This window comes from Leucoraja erinacea, chromosome 39 (genome assembly GCF_028641065.1).
Source record: "Leucoraja erinacea ecotype New England chromosome 39, Leri_hhj_1, whole genome shotgun sequence".
In the NCBI taxonomy this organism is placed as follows: domain Eukaryota; kingdom Metazoa; phylum Chordata; class Chondrichthyes; order Rajiformes; family Rajidae; genus Leucoraja; species Leucoraja erinaceus.
Genome location: NC_073415.1, coordinates 8,717,995 through 8,731,481, shown reverse-complemented (window position 1 = coordinate 8,731,481; position 13,487 = coordinate 8,717,995). Strand labels below are relative to the sequence as shown.

The 13,487-nt window shown below is 41.7% G+C and overlaps 1 protein-coding gene across 1 annotated transcript in view; it reads right to left on the bottom strand.

The window, feature by feature from the left end:
- Positions 1-11,383, bottom strand: part of tyk2 (tyrosine kinase 2) — a 71,770-nt gene extending 60,387 nt beyond the window's left edge. Inside the window, exon 1 of the mRNA XM_055664210.1 lies at positions 11,145-11,383. The gene's annotated coding sequence lies outside the window, so the exon portion shown is untranslated. The remainder of the gene's footprint in view (positions 1-11,144) is intronic.
- Positions 11,384-13,487: the final 2,104 nt, after the last annotated feature.

The window sequence follows — 13,487 nt, the reverse complement described above, 5'->3', positions numbered from 1 at the left end:
TAACATTTCCACCCAGGTCATTCATTGAATCTCCCATTTGGCAGATGATACACAGACTTGATTGCATTTACCACCAGATTCAGGAAGTTGCTTTAGAAGACTGTATAGACCTTTCATAAGCAACGGGTGAAGTCCCGATCTACCAATCGACCTCATTGTGGCCCATGTACTTTTTATCTGCATTTTCTGTAACTGTAATATTATAACACTGAAACACCCTATTCTGCACTCTTGCTATTTTTCTCTTCGCATATCGTGTTTGTATATGGCTTGATTATACTATGATTTGACTGGATAGCATACTTTTTCACTATATTCCTCTACACGACAAAATAATATCTTTCAACCTTTCGCCATTTAACAAAGTAGTCTTCTCCTATTTTTCCACATTATATTCCATCCATATCCTTGCCCTTTTGCCAAGCTGATTTATAAATTTCTTAAAGTCCCTCTCAATCATCTTCACATCATCAGTAAATTTCCATTTATTACACTGGTCCTCTTATTCAACTCATTGATACTAATGATAAAATACTCACGCCCAGTGCCAATCTTCAGCGCTCACCAGCGCTCAACCAAGATATAACCCAATTATTCCTGTTCTGCTTTCACTAACTAATCAATCCACATCACGATATTTCCCCAAAATATGCTCTCATTCTTCTCAAAGATAATCCGAAAATACAAATATGAACATATAAATTAGGAGCAAGAGTAGACCAGTCAACCCTTTATAGTTCAGTAATGATCCATCGTTCTACATTTCCATCAATACCACACCAGCACATAACTGGTTCACTAATATCTATTCTGTTAATTACGATTTCACAAGAATGTAATAGTTTTATCCAAACATGATTTCCCTTTAATAAATGCATACCGTCACTGCTTAATTCTCTTATTACTTTTCGGTTCCCCTTTACCACTTCCTTTATAGCTCGTCTATGGTTCCCCATCTTCTCTCCCAATTTAATAACCTTCCAGTTTTGGAATCAATTGAAAATCGATAGATTATGTAATTTTAATGACCAGTCTGTTCAGAAGCACAGCAGAGAACTTTAAAGAGTTCCACATACCATCACACAGTTTAGAATGATTATTGGCCATCTGAACAAGTCTTAGACAAAGGGGAAGAAGCAACTAAACATGTTAAAAACAAAAATCTGACAAAGTGGCCAACTCTTCTTCAAATGTACAGAATGTTCCATTCTAAATGCATGGCTCATCCGGCCCTTATCCTGCAGATACCAACAAGCTGTTCGGCCTAAGGTCATTTCCAAGAACTCAACATCATTCTTGTCCAACACCCACACATTTGGGTCACTGGACACGTCTCATACCCCATACGTACGAAAATGCTGTAGATATTGCACAGGTCAAGCACAGGGGTTAATGTTTCAGGTCGACGTGGTGGGGAGGCCTGCAGGGAGAAAGCCTAGATGCAGAATACAAGGTCTGGTAACATTTGAGTAGGAAGGAACTGCAGATATTGGTTTAAACCGAAGGCAGACACAAAAAACCTGGAGTAACTCAGCGGTTCAGACAGCATCTCTGGAGAAAAGGAATTGGTGATGTTTGGGTCAAGATCCTTCTTCAGACTGCCAGTCTTCGATCTGAACAACTCCAGCTAGTTACTCCAGCTTTTTGTGTCTATCTTATAGTAACATCTGTGTTGAGAGAAAGACTAAAGTTAATGTTTCAGGTGGAGGTTCCTCTGGCCAGTTCTGACAAACTGTAAAGATAATTATCTTAAATTGGTGAATTCTACATTAAGTCCCAAGGACAATAATCACCGACATACAATGGTCCAGTATCAAAAATGGCTCAGATTCATGTGCATATCTCACCAGCACACTGAGAGTGCCTCTTCACACCGATCAATTGGGGAATTATTTAACTTACTGAACTCAACTGTACACCAACCTGCCACCTGAATTATATGACAAATCCAAAATGTGCTGCAGAATCATCAATCTATTTTTATTTTAATAAGATTTTTCATTAGAAGCATGTGCATATCATAATAAAAACATTTCTTGTATATCAATCACACGTTGCTAATAGGTGGGAATCCAACTATCAAAATAATAGTGGTCCTCATTTATCAGTTGTATATTAACTCTGCTTCTATTTGGTTTTATCTAAAAGTCACAATGCAAGCTTTATGCAGACTTGCCTTATAACCTGAAGGCACATTGCTGAGGTTTCCTGTCAACTGGTAAATTGCATCTTTTCAAATAATTAAGGAATTTCACTAACTGCGAGATTCTCGGTTCCCTACATATTTTATCCAGTTTATGATCGTTTTTGCCTGTCCAGGGTCCACATCTGCCTCCCCTCAGTAAAATCAAGACTATAATTTCTTCTACTAATTCTCTTACAAGAACATAAAAATTATAGAAATATAATTTGTTACAACCTGCAGCATTTTTGAAATACAGTGGCAACTAACCACCCAATTTTTGAGCACCTTCATCATTCATCCTCTTCTCAAATGTTTTATTTGACAAACTGTCAGCAACACCTTCCACGATTGTGTTATTGTGAAAAGTCAGTAGCAGCAGTGTTTAGACTGATATACTATGCCTTGCGTTTTTGTGGACAATATGGACTTGGATAACTTACCATTTGTTGCAGTATGTGTTGTGATTGATCTGTAACAGATTGCATAGATAGAGGCGCACCCAGTCTTGGTGCACATATCTTCATTTGTGTATAGGAAGGAACAGCAGATGCTGGTTTATACTGAAGATAGACACAAAATGCTGGAGTAATGCAGCGGGACAGGCAGCATCTCTGGATAGACGGAATGGGTGACGTTTTGGGTCGAGTCCTTTCTTCAGACTGAAGAAGGGTCACGGCTCGAAACGTCACCTATTCCTTCTATCCAGACATGCTGCCTGTCTCGCTGAATTACTCCAGATGTTGGATGTCACAAAAGGCCACAAAAGAGCTGGAGTAACTCAGTGGGTCAGTCAGCATCTCGGGAGAACATGGATAGGTGACGTTTCAGGTCGGGACCCTTATGAGTCTTGACCCCAAATGTCACCTAGTCAAGTTCTCCAGAGATGCTGTCTGACCCAGAGGCAGCATCTCTGGATGGAAAGACTGAGTGACATTTTGGATGGAGACCATTCTTCATTTTTGTAGCCAGATTATCAAGGTCCATTAATAATAATCTTAACAATGCCCCATTTTGGGTTCTGGAAGGTTGATGCAGCTTCATATCATTCATCTATCATTTGTGGGAAGAAATTCAACTTTCCTGTCCCACTGAGTTACTCTAGCAATTTTGTGTCTATCTTTGGTTTAAATCAGCATCTGCAGTTCCTTCCTACACAACTTTGTCATCTTTTACAAACCTCCCCACTGCCTTACCTCGTTCCTTACATTCCTCTCATAATCCACTCCTTTCACCAAATATCTGGTATTTTTTATTTTAAGTAGCTTGGACTGTTTAACATATATGTGGAGCTTCACTAACTTTCTTTCATGACGCTTTAAAAAAATATTTATGGGAATGGGTACTTTCCTGACAAGGCTAGCAATTATTTCCCATCCTTAAATGGGATTGTCCAGGCACTGAGCCAACTACTTAAACTGCTGCAATATTCCATGGAGCGTAGGAGGATGAGGGGAGATTTATAAAAGTGTACAAAATCATGAGAGGTATAGATTGGGTAGATGCACAGAGTCTTTTCCCCAGAGTAGGGGAATTGAGGACCAGAGGACATAGGTTCAAGGTGAAAGGGGAAAAGATTTAAGAGGAATCCAAGGGGTAACTTTTTCACACAAAGGGTGTATGGAACAAGCTGACAGAGGAGGTAGTTGAGGCTGGGACTATCCCATCGTTTAAGAAACAGTTGGACAGGTACATGGATAGGACAGGTTTGGAGGGTTAAGGACCAAGTGCGGGCAAGTGGGACTAGTGTAGCTGGGACATTGTTGGTCGGTGTGGGCGAGTTGGGCCGAAGGGCCTGCTTCCACACTGTATCACTCTCGGAATCTAGGACAATATGTATTATGCTTCAGCACAGTGGTTTAGGGACAAATGTTTGGCTGGCTGGCTGAGCTCTTTCAATTCCACCTTGTGTCCAGTCCTGTCCAGTGGCCCAGTTCCTCAACAGGTTAATTCTCAGGTAACTTAGTCAGACTTCTGACTGATGAATTAAATAGTGGCATTCACAGTGATCCCTGAGTATGCAAATGCCTGATGAAACCACAAATAACACAGTGAAATAAATAATACTGCAGTGTTTCAACAGAAAGAAACACGGATGTAAACAACCATTACGACCATCTGGAGAACAAACATCTCTTAAATGGTTCTAAAGATTTTCTTTTCACTACCTAAATTACATGCTGCGATCACTTCCCATGGTTCGGGTCAAGTCCAATCTTCGTCATTTTATTTATTTTTTTGTTTTAGAGATACTGTGCGGAAACAGGCCCTTCAACCCACCGAATCCGTGCTGACCAGCACCCCATACACTGACACTATCCTACAAAATAGAGGCAACTTACAATATCAAGCTAATTAGCCTACAATCCTGTAGGTCCTTGGACTGTGGGAGGAAACCGGAACATAGAAACATAGAAACATAGAAATTAGGTGCAGGAGTAGGCCATTCGGCCCTTCGAGCCTGCACTGCCATTCAATATGATCATGGCTGATCATCCAACTCAGTATCCCGCCTTCTCTCCATACCCTCTGATCCCCTTAGCCACGAGGGCCACATCTAACTCCCTCTTAAATATAGCCAATGAACTGGCCTCGACTACCCTCTGCGGCAGAGAGTTCCAGAGATTCACTACTCTCTGTGTGAAAAAAGTTCTTCTCATCTCGGTTTTAAAGGATTTCCCCCTTATCCTTAAGCTGTGACCCCTTGTCCTGGACTTCCCCAACATCGGGAGCAATCTTCCTGCATCTAGCCTGTCCAACCCCTTAAGAATTTTGTAAGTTTCTATAAGATCTCCTCTCAATCTCCTAAATTCTAGAGAGTATAAACCAAGTCTATCCAGTCTTTCTTCATAAGACAGTCCTGACATCCCAGGAATCAGTCTGGTGAACCGTCTCTGCACTCCCTCTATGGCAATAATGTCCTTCCTCAGATTTGGAGACCAAAACTGTACGCAATACTCCAGGTGTGGTCTCACCAAGACCCTGTACAACTGCAGTAGAACCTCCCTGCTCCTATACTCAAATCCTTTTGCTATGAAAGCTAACATACCATTCGCTTTCTTCACTGCCTGCTGCACCTGCATGCCTACTTTCAATGACTGGTGTACCATGACAACAAGGTCTCGCTGCATCTCCCCTTTTCCTAGTCGGCCACCATTTAGATAATAGTCTGCTTTCCCGTTTTTGCCACCAAAATGGATGGAACGCCTGGACAAAACCCACATAGGTCATAGGGGAAGGTACAAATTCTGTACAGACCCTTGGTCAGGATCAAACCCGGGCCTCTGGAAGACAGCAACTCTACCGCTACGCCACCATTTCTGCCCTCAGCCAGCTCAATACACCAAATATGTTTGTTATAATTGTTTCTTCTTGTTTTTAAACAGCTCTGCTATGCAAAATAATTTTCAATAAGCAGAGCTAATTTTTCCCCTAATTTAGTACATTCTTCTGTAGCACTGGCAACAGTTAATGTCAGTGAGGGATGACAGTCCACAGAAATCTCAGATGGCCAAGCCACTTCCGTTCAGATTCTCCACAGTAATTGCTGGAAGCAGAAAAGCCAAGCGTAGCCACAACAAGGTCCATTGCACGCATGGGAATATTTACTGGAAGGATAACTAGCTGAAAGGGTCAAGGCATCATGTGCCCAAAAACTACTATTGTACAAAATGATAGAGAAAGCTATGATTAAGTAATGAACCTGCTGTCATAGACGTAGCTGTGGAATGGGTCAAGTTGCAGTCGGACGGGTGGGTGAGGGTGTAATGGGGGTGGGTGAAAGCTGAGTTTTGAGGTACTCAGAATATACTCATGAGAATAGTATAGGAAGGAACCGCAGGTGCTGGTTTATACCGAAGATAGACACAAAATGCTGGAGTAACTCAATGGGTCAGACAGCATCTCTGGAGAGAAGGAATGTGACGTTTCGGGACAAAACCCAAAAGTAGGTCTGATGAAGGGTTCCAACCCGAAATGTCACCGATTCCTTTTTCCAGTGATGCTGCCTGACCTTATTCCAGCATTTTGTGTCTTTAAAGAGAATAGTACACTGTGCTAGTTTTGACACAGCAGAAATATAAGCATGGCAAATAAGTAATTTGGAAGAAAGCCTAGAACACGAGAAAATAAAGGAAGCTGTGGCAATGTGGGGTAAATGGAGTGTGAACAGACGTTGGTGGCCTCTCAGACCATGAGTTGCAAACCATTTAGAAATGCCAGATTGGGAACAGGCTAACCATCTTTTTGTAATGCCCTAGCTCCCTGCCCCACCCTATTCTGACAAGTGTTTAGTTCCGTTCAGAGATACAGCGTGGCCCACCGAATCCGTGCCGACCAGCGATCCCCACACACTGGCACTATCCTACACACACTAGGGACAATTTACAATTTTACCAAGCCAGTCACCCTGCACATCCATAAGACTTGGCAGTGTGGGAGGAAGCTGGAGCTCCCGGGAAAAACCCACGCAGGTCATGGGGAGAACGTGCAACTCTGTACAGACAGCACCCGTAATCAGGATCGAACCCGGGTCTCTGGGGCTGCAAGGAAGCAACTCTACCGCTGCACCACCCTGCCGCCCAGGTGACTAGCCCAATTACAGTTGTGCATTTTGACTGCCTCCATGAAATTACCCTGCAACCAGTGATTTCACTGCCAAGGGGAGAAGCGCCGCAGAGCAAAGCTGACATCGGGCCGAATACATGGCAGCCAAGAATCCTCCAAGGTCACTGGCAAGCAAAATGGGAATGACTTACAAACTATACATGTAAAAGCTTATCCCACATGCAGTCGCTGGCAGCTGTCACATATGATTTGAATAAGGAAAAAGCAGAATTGATTATCATATCCAAATAGGCTCATGAACAGATTGAAATCATTCAGTAAAGGGCAGGGTTGTGGCTCGAGTCAGGTTAGCAGAAAACCAAAGCAATTGCAGATGGTGAATAATTTAATTGCCAAGAAATATGGTCATGATTGACGTACTTGCATTTGCTTGCAAGTCACTGAGCTACACCAAGAATAATTCTCTACAAACGTATATAATGAGTAAGAATGCAGATGAGGTATGGTGGAGAGGGCGTTGAGCTGACAGAGATCAAAGATATCCAATTCAAATCGACAATCTGGCCACCTTGGACTGGTGGAAATTGAACAAGTCACGTGTTGCCACATTGATTTAGTTACCATATGTTGCCTCCTGACTGTCTTCTTGTACAAATCAATAGATGCAAGTAAAAAAAATCCTTTCTGGCACATCTCCAAATCCTTTTCTCGTTAGCTGCACATTGTTTGCTATTGAACCAACCTGGCAACATTGGCATTAAATGTGTTTTGGAGTGACACGGGTGACTCAGCCACAACAAGCAGGTTGGACAAGTGATGACAGTTATTTCAGCATTGGTTTTCCCGCTCCTCTAGGCTGGGGCGATGGGTGTGACTACAACGAAGCAGAAACATATTCCCATCAACGTGGCAAAGGAGGATCATTTAGGATCTCTCGCAACCACAAAGATCCAGAAAAACAAAACTGAAAACTAAAAACAAAGCAATTAGTTTAGTTTATTCTTGTCACATCTACCGAGGTACTGGGAAAAGCTTTTGCTTGCGTGTCATCTGTCAAAGAAAAGACAACACAAGAGTACAATCAAGTTGTCAATGGTGCACAGATATAGGATTCAATATTTAGAGCAAAGATATAACATTGAAGTCCAATTAATGATAGTTTAACTTTGAGGTTCAGGCAGTCTCTATGGAAAGCCAGCAGCCAACATAATATACAAGCAAGATGACAAAGCATCTATAAAGGTCACAAAGTGCTGGAGTAACTCAGTGAGTCAGGCAGCATCTCTGGAGAACATGGATTGGTGACATTTCGGGTCAGGATCTTTCTTCAGACTGATGAAAGATTGCCAAGCATCCGGTGGATACCAAGTGAATTATTCTGTTTGTTTACACCTATCCAATAGCTGAGTAAAGTCTTGCTTAAATGTCTGACAAGCAGCACCTCAGTGCCAGGCGTCAGACTGGGATGTGTGAGAAGGAACTGCAGATGCTGGTTCAGCAAAATGCTGGAGTAACTCAGCGGGTCAGGCAGCATCTTTGAAGAGAAGGAATGAGTGACGTTTTAGGTCGACAGCTAGTTTGAAGAACTGCCAGACTGGGATTATATGCTCACTTCCATACAAATTAAACCCACAACCTCCTGACTCGGGTAAACTCTACAGTTGAAACAAATCTAGAAAAAATTACTGAAAGATTCAGCAGTAATGACTAAACCGAATAAAATCAAGATTCAGCCCCAAGCCTTCCTCATTCCATTTCTCACTTCTCCGCTATGTAAAATATTCTAAAGTTTTGTGCATGAATAACCTGCTCCCCTGATATGCAACTGGGTTACATACAGTAACTCAAGTCAAGAACAGAAAAGTTAATACTTGTAAAAACAAGCTTTGAAACCAAAGCTTTAAGAACCAGTTTTAATTAACTACTAGCATGGCAAGTCAAATTTCACTACACCAATTGGTGTATGTGATAATAAATGTCCTTTGTATCCTTTGTATGCGAGAAATTGACATTTGATCACAAAACCTAAATACCACTGGCAAGTGCAACATTTATTGTCCATTCATAATTGTTTCTTGAACTGTCTTCGAGGGCTTGCTCTAGCTCTTTCTTCACTTTAATTAATTAATGATTCAGGATCAAAGTGTATATTTTTCAGGAATTAAGACTGCACTGGGAATGTTCCAGTAGTCAAAAGAACAGTTGTAAGAGAAGAGAATGCAAGTGTGGCATCAACCGGAGAAAGCTTACAATGCAATAGAGAGAAGGGCACCAAGGTTTCAAAGTCAAGCCATACACAATCATTCACTCATCCATGAGGTGAAACTCCAGATGAGTTTTGACCATGTTCTAATCTGCATCAATAAAATACAGCTATAAATTATCAGCCGTAACTTCTTCCCCAGCCAATGAAAAGTTCATAAACACCAGTTACCAAGTGATGCCCACATCTATATCATCCAAGGCCAATACTTTTACTATAATTCTCTCAATATCTAAAGGGAAATTATTGATAACAATTTTTAAAATATAATTTCTGCACAATTTTCTTCATTCAACAAGAGAAAACATTAGAAATAATACATTCTTGTAACAGTTGTATGATCACAGATAAAATATATTGTACTACAGATATAGTTTACACACATCCAAAAACATTACATGTTCCTTATGTCACCTTAGCACTGGATTAATGAGAGCCAAGTATTCCAGGCTTGGTTTTAACACACATATTTGAAACCAAGTAGATTATTTAACCCGATGTCGAATTATTTAATGCTCATTACAAACACACAAGGCTGACTGCTTGAAAATAAAAATAAAAACACGAGGAACTTCTACTCTCTAAACTGTATACATTAAAACATTATGAAAGTCAAAAAGGATGAATGTGGACATTAAAACAAGAGGAGCATTGTAAATCACTTGAAGATGTGTTTCTCAATTCAGTTTCTTGCTCATACATTTTCACATGGCCACATGAAGCAAAAGGATCAGTGAAATATTATATTGACTTTATATTGACGCCTAATTGTAGCATCCAAAGGCAATTTGCAGCAATGCAATCCACAAATAAATGATTACTTATAACTGTTTTCACTCCGATCTGGTGAGGTTTCTTGAATGTCCCTAAATTACAAATCCAATCTGCATTACCAGAGGAGCAGAAATCTGCTGTCCCGCTGAGTTACTCAAGCTTTTTGCGGCTATCTTCGGTTTTAACCAGCATCTGCAGTTCCTTCCTACACATCCTTTCTATACTAATCTCCATTATTCTCGATTAGTATGGGTGTCAGGGGTTATGAGGGGAAGGCAAGAGAATGAGGCTCGGAGGGAAAGATAGACCAGCCATGATTGAATGGTGTAGACTTATGGGCCGAATGGCCTAATTCTGCTCCTATCACTTATAACGTTATGATCTGCAATTCATCTATCATTATGGATATACTCCATACACTATACTCCATAATTTCCCAATCCATTGTTTTTTGTTTTTTTTCAATCGTCATCTCTAGTGAGATGAAATTGATTATACTTTTTCACACAGGAGGGCAGTTTTAATTTCAGTTTCTACTGCTTCTTTCCTGTGCAATTTTGCTTTTCAACATTTACAATCACACATGCATCCAATGTCTAAATATGACTCACTGTTCCTGTCTATTATCAGTCCCTCGCCTCATTCATGACATCAACATCTTGCTATTATCCATTTGGTTTCTCTCCTCTCGTGTTCCTTTACTCAACACCCAACGATATGAATATTGATTTCTCTAACTTGCTTTCCGTCTCTCTTGCTTTCCGTCTCTCTCCGTCCTTCCCCCGCCCTAGTTCTCCGACCATTTTCACTCTCCTCATTATTAATTTTATTGTTTGTGTGCCTCGTTGTCACTCCCCCCCCCAGCCAACAATGAATCATTCTACATTTCCTTGATCATCATCAGCTTTGATCTGTGTCGGAAGGAACTGCAAATGCTAGTTTACATCGAAGATGTTTACACCAAAATGCTGGAGTAACTCAGCGGGACAAGCTGCATCTGTGGAGAAAAGGAATGGGTGACATTTCAGGTCGAGACCCTACTTCAGATCTGTCATTTTCACACCTGACCCTTCCACATCTCCGGTCTCTCAGTCCCCTGACTCTAAGTTTAAGAGGAAGGGTTTCGACACAAAACGTCACCCATTCCCGACATTAAAGATGCTGCCTGTCCCACTGAGTTACTCCAGCATTTTATATCTATCTTTTGCTTTATCCACTATTGTACCCTGCTACTTGTACCCTGTTTCTGCATTCTTTGCATCAATGCTGGGACTTTTTTTCCTCTCCCTCTTTCTTTTCAAGGCTCTGGACCGTTGAGTGCCAGTGACCATCGAGCTGTCTGTCAGGAGCAAGGTTTACCTTCACTCGCCAGTTGCACAACCTCAGCCGCTGCTGCCGGACTGAGCCAGTGAAGCAGGGCCCGGGGGGGCTTTCCGCTGCCAGGCAGCTGCCGATCCCGATTCTTGACAGTCTAACGTCGATCTCTGGATAATCTCAACGAGAGCCCAAATCCGTCGGCGATTCCTCCTCCGCCGCTCCCGGGTCGCGCTCCCGCCTCCTTCTCCAGTCCCCGCCGCCTCGCTCCCTGGCGTCCGCACCACCCACCTCCCGGATGTGACGACACGTCCGGCACTGCATCTGGTACAGCATGCTGGGAGTTGTAGTCCTTGGATGAGGTCATAGAAACATAGAACAATAGAAATTAGGTGCAGGAGTAGGCCATTCGGCCCTTCGAGCCTGCACCGCCATTCAATATGATCATGGCTGATCATCCAACTCAGTATCCTGTACCTGCCTTCTCTCCATACCCCCTGATCCCCTTAGCCACATCTAACTCCCTCTTAAATATAGCCAATGAACTGGCCTCAACTACCCTCTGTGGCAGAGAGTTCCAGAGATTCACCACTCTCTGTGTGAAAAAAGTTCTTCTCATCTCGGTTTTAAAGGATTTCCCCCTTATCCTTAAGCTGTGACCCCTTGTCCTGGACTTCCCCAACATCGGGAACAATCTTCCTGCATCTAGCCTGTCCAACCCCTTAAGAATTTTGTAAGTTTCTATAAGATCCCCTCTCAATCTTCTAAATTCTAGAGAGTATAAACCAAGTCTATCCAGTCTTTCTTCATAAGACAGTCCTGACATCCCAGGAATCAGTCTGGTGAACCGTCTCTGCACTCCCTCTATGGCAATAATGTCCTTCCTCAGATTTGGAGACCAGTCATTAGGACCATCTTCACCAGGATCTTTGATCTTCACCACTTCAAGTAAGGCAGAGATTCAAGTCAAGTCACTTTTGTATTGTATTGTATTGTATAGTATATCTTTATTGTCATTTTCCTGAGTACTCACATACCCAGAGGAAACAAAAAAAACGTTCCCCAACCAGTGTCCATTCAGTGTGCAGTAAAAATAAATAGAAATAAAAATACATATATCATGAACAAATTAACACTCTATTCTCTACTAAACATCAACAGGCGTTCCTTTTCAAGTTCAAGTGAGTTTATTGTCATGTGTCCCTGTATAGGACAATGAAATTCTTGCTTTGCTTCAGCACACAGAACATAGTAGGCATTTACTACAAAACTAGGCATTTACTACAAAACAGATAAGTGTGTCCATATACCATGATATAAATATAGGGAGGTTTCATGGAAGCTGGGTCACAACCCATGACCCATACTGTTGCTACGCTACTCCAAATGGATTACAGGTAGGCACTTACCATTGTTTCCAGCATAGCGGGCCCGTTAAAACCCGCTGAAATTGTCAATTTTTGTGCTGTAAATAATGATGGAAATCGGGATAAGCGTGTGAGACATTAGCCTACTTCAGAATTCCAAAAGTGAGGAGAAATGACGGTAGATAGAAACGAGAGCTGAAGGGACAACAACAGCCAGAGTGCTTGGCGAACATTTTGCTCACTGCATTTCATCAACAGTAAGGCATTATTTGTGTTTTTTCTTGATTCCTTTGGCATCTAAAAAGTTTCAGAAGTGATAAATCTGGCTGTAATTTTTTTAAATCGCCCATGTTTCCCAAGTGGGTTTTTACATACAAAATGAAAACGCATCTGAAGAAAAATTTATAGCCAGATTTATCACTTTTATTTATATAGCACATTTAAAAAACAACTCTCGTTGGCCAAAGTGCTTTACACTGGTATAAGAATAGTATAACAAACAGCAGTGGTTCATAGATTAAATACAAACATCACTACATACATATAGCCCTCGCTCAGACAGAGGATATCAAGAAAGGCTTGGGAGTAGAGATGAGTTTTAAGTCTCGACTTAAAGGAGTCGATGGAGGGGGCAGTTCTGAAGGGAAGAAGGATGCTGTTCCACAGTCTAGGAGCTGCAACTTGCTTCAATTTGCTCCTCCGTCCTCCAACCCCATCTAGTGTATCCGTTGTTCAAGAAGTGGACTCTTATACATCAGCGAGAGCAAACGTACACTGGGGTGATCGTCTCGCAACATGAGAAATACATACAAAAAAACAATAATACAATAAATTATCAATTATACTGGGTAACCAGACATTAGTGGTTGACATGGAAACTATTGGCTTACAATTTGTTCCTCGCAAGTGTTAAACGAAGTATGATGTAGCTGCATCCTGACAGTGCCAGAGATCCAGGTTTGATCCTGACCTCGGGTGCTGGCTGTGTGGAGTTTTCACACTCTCCCTATTTCCTCCCAAA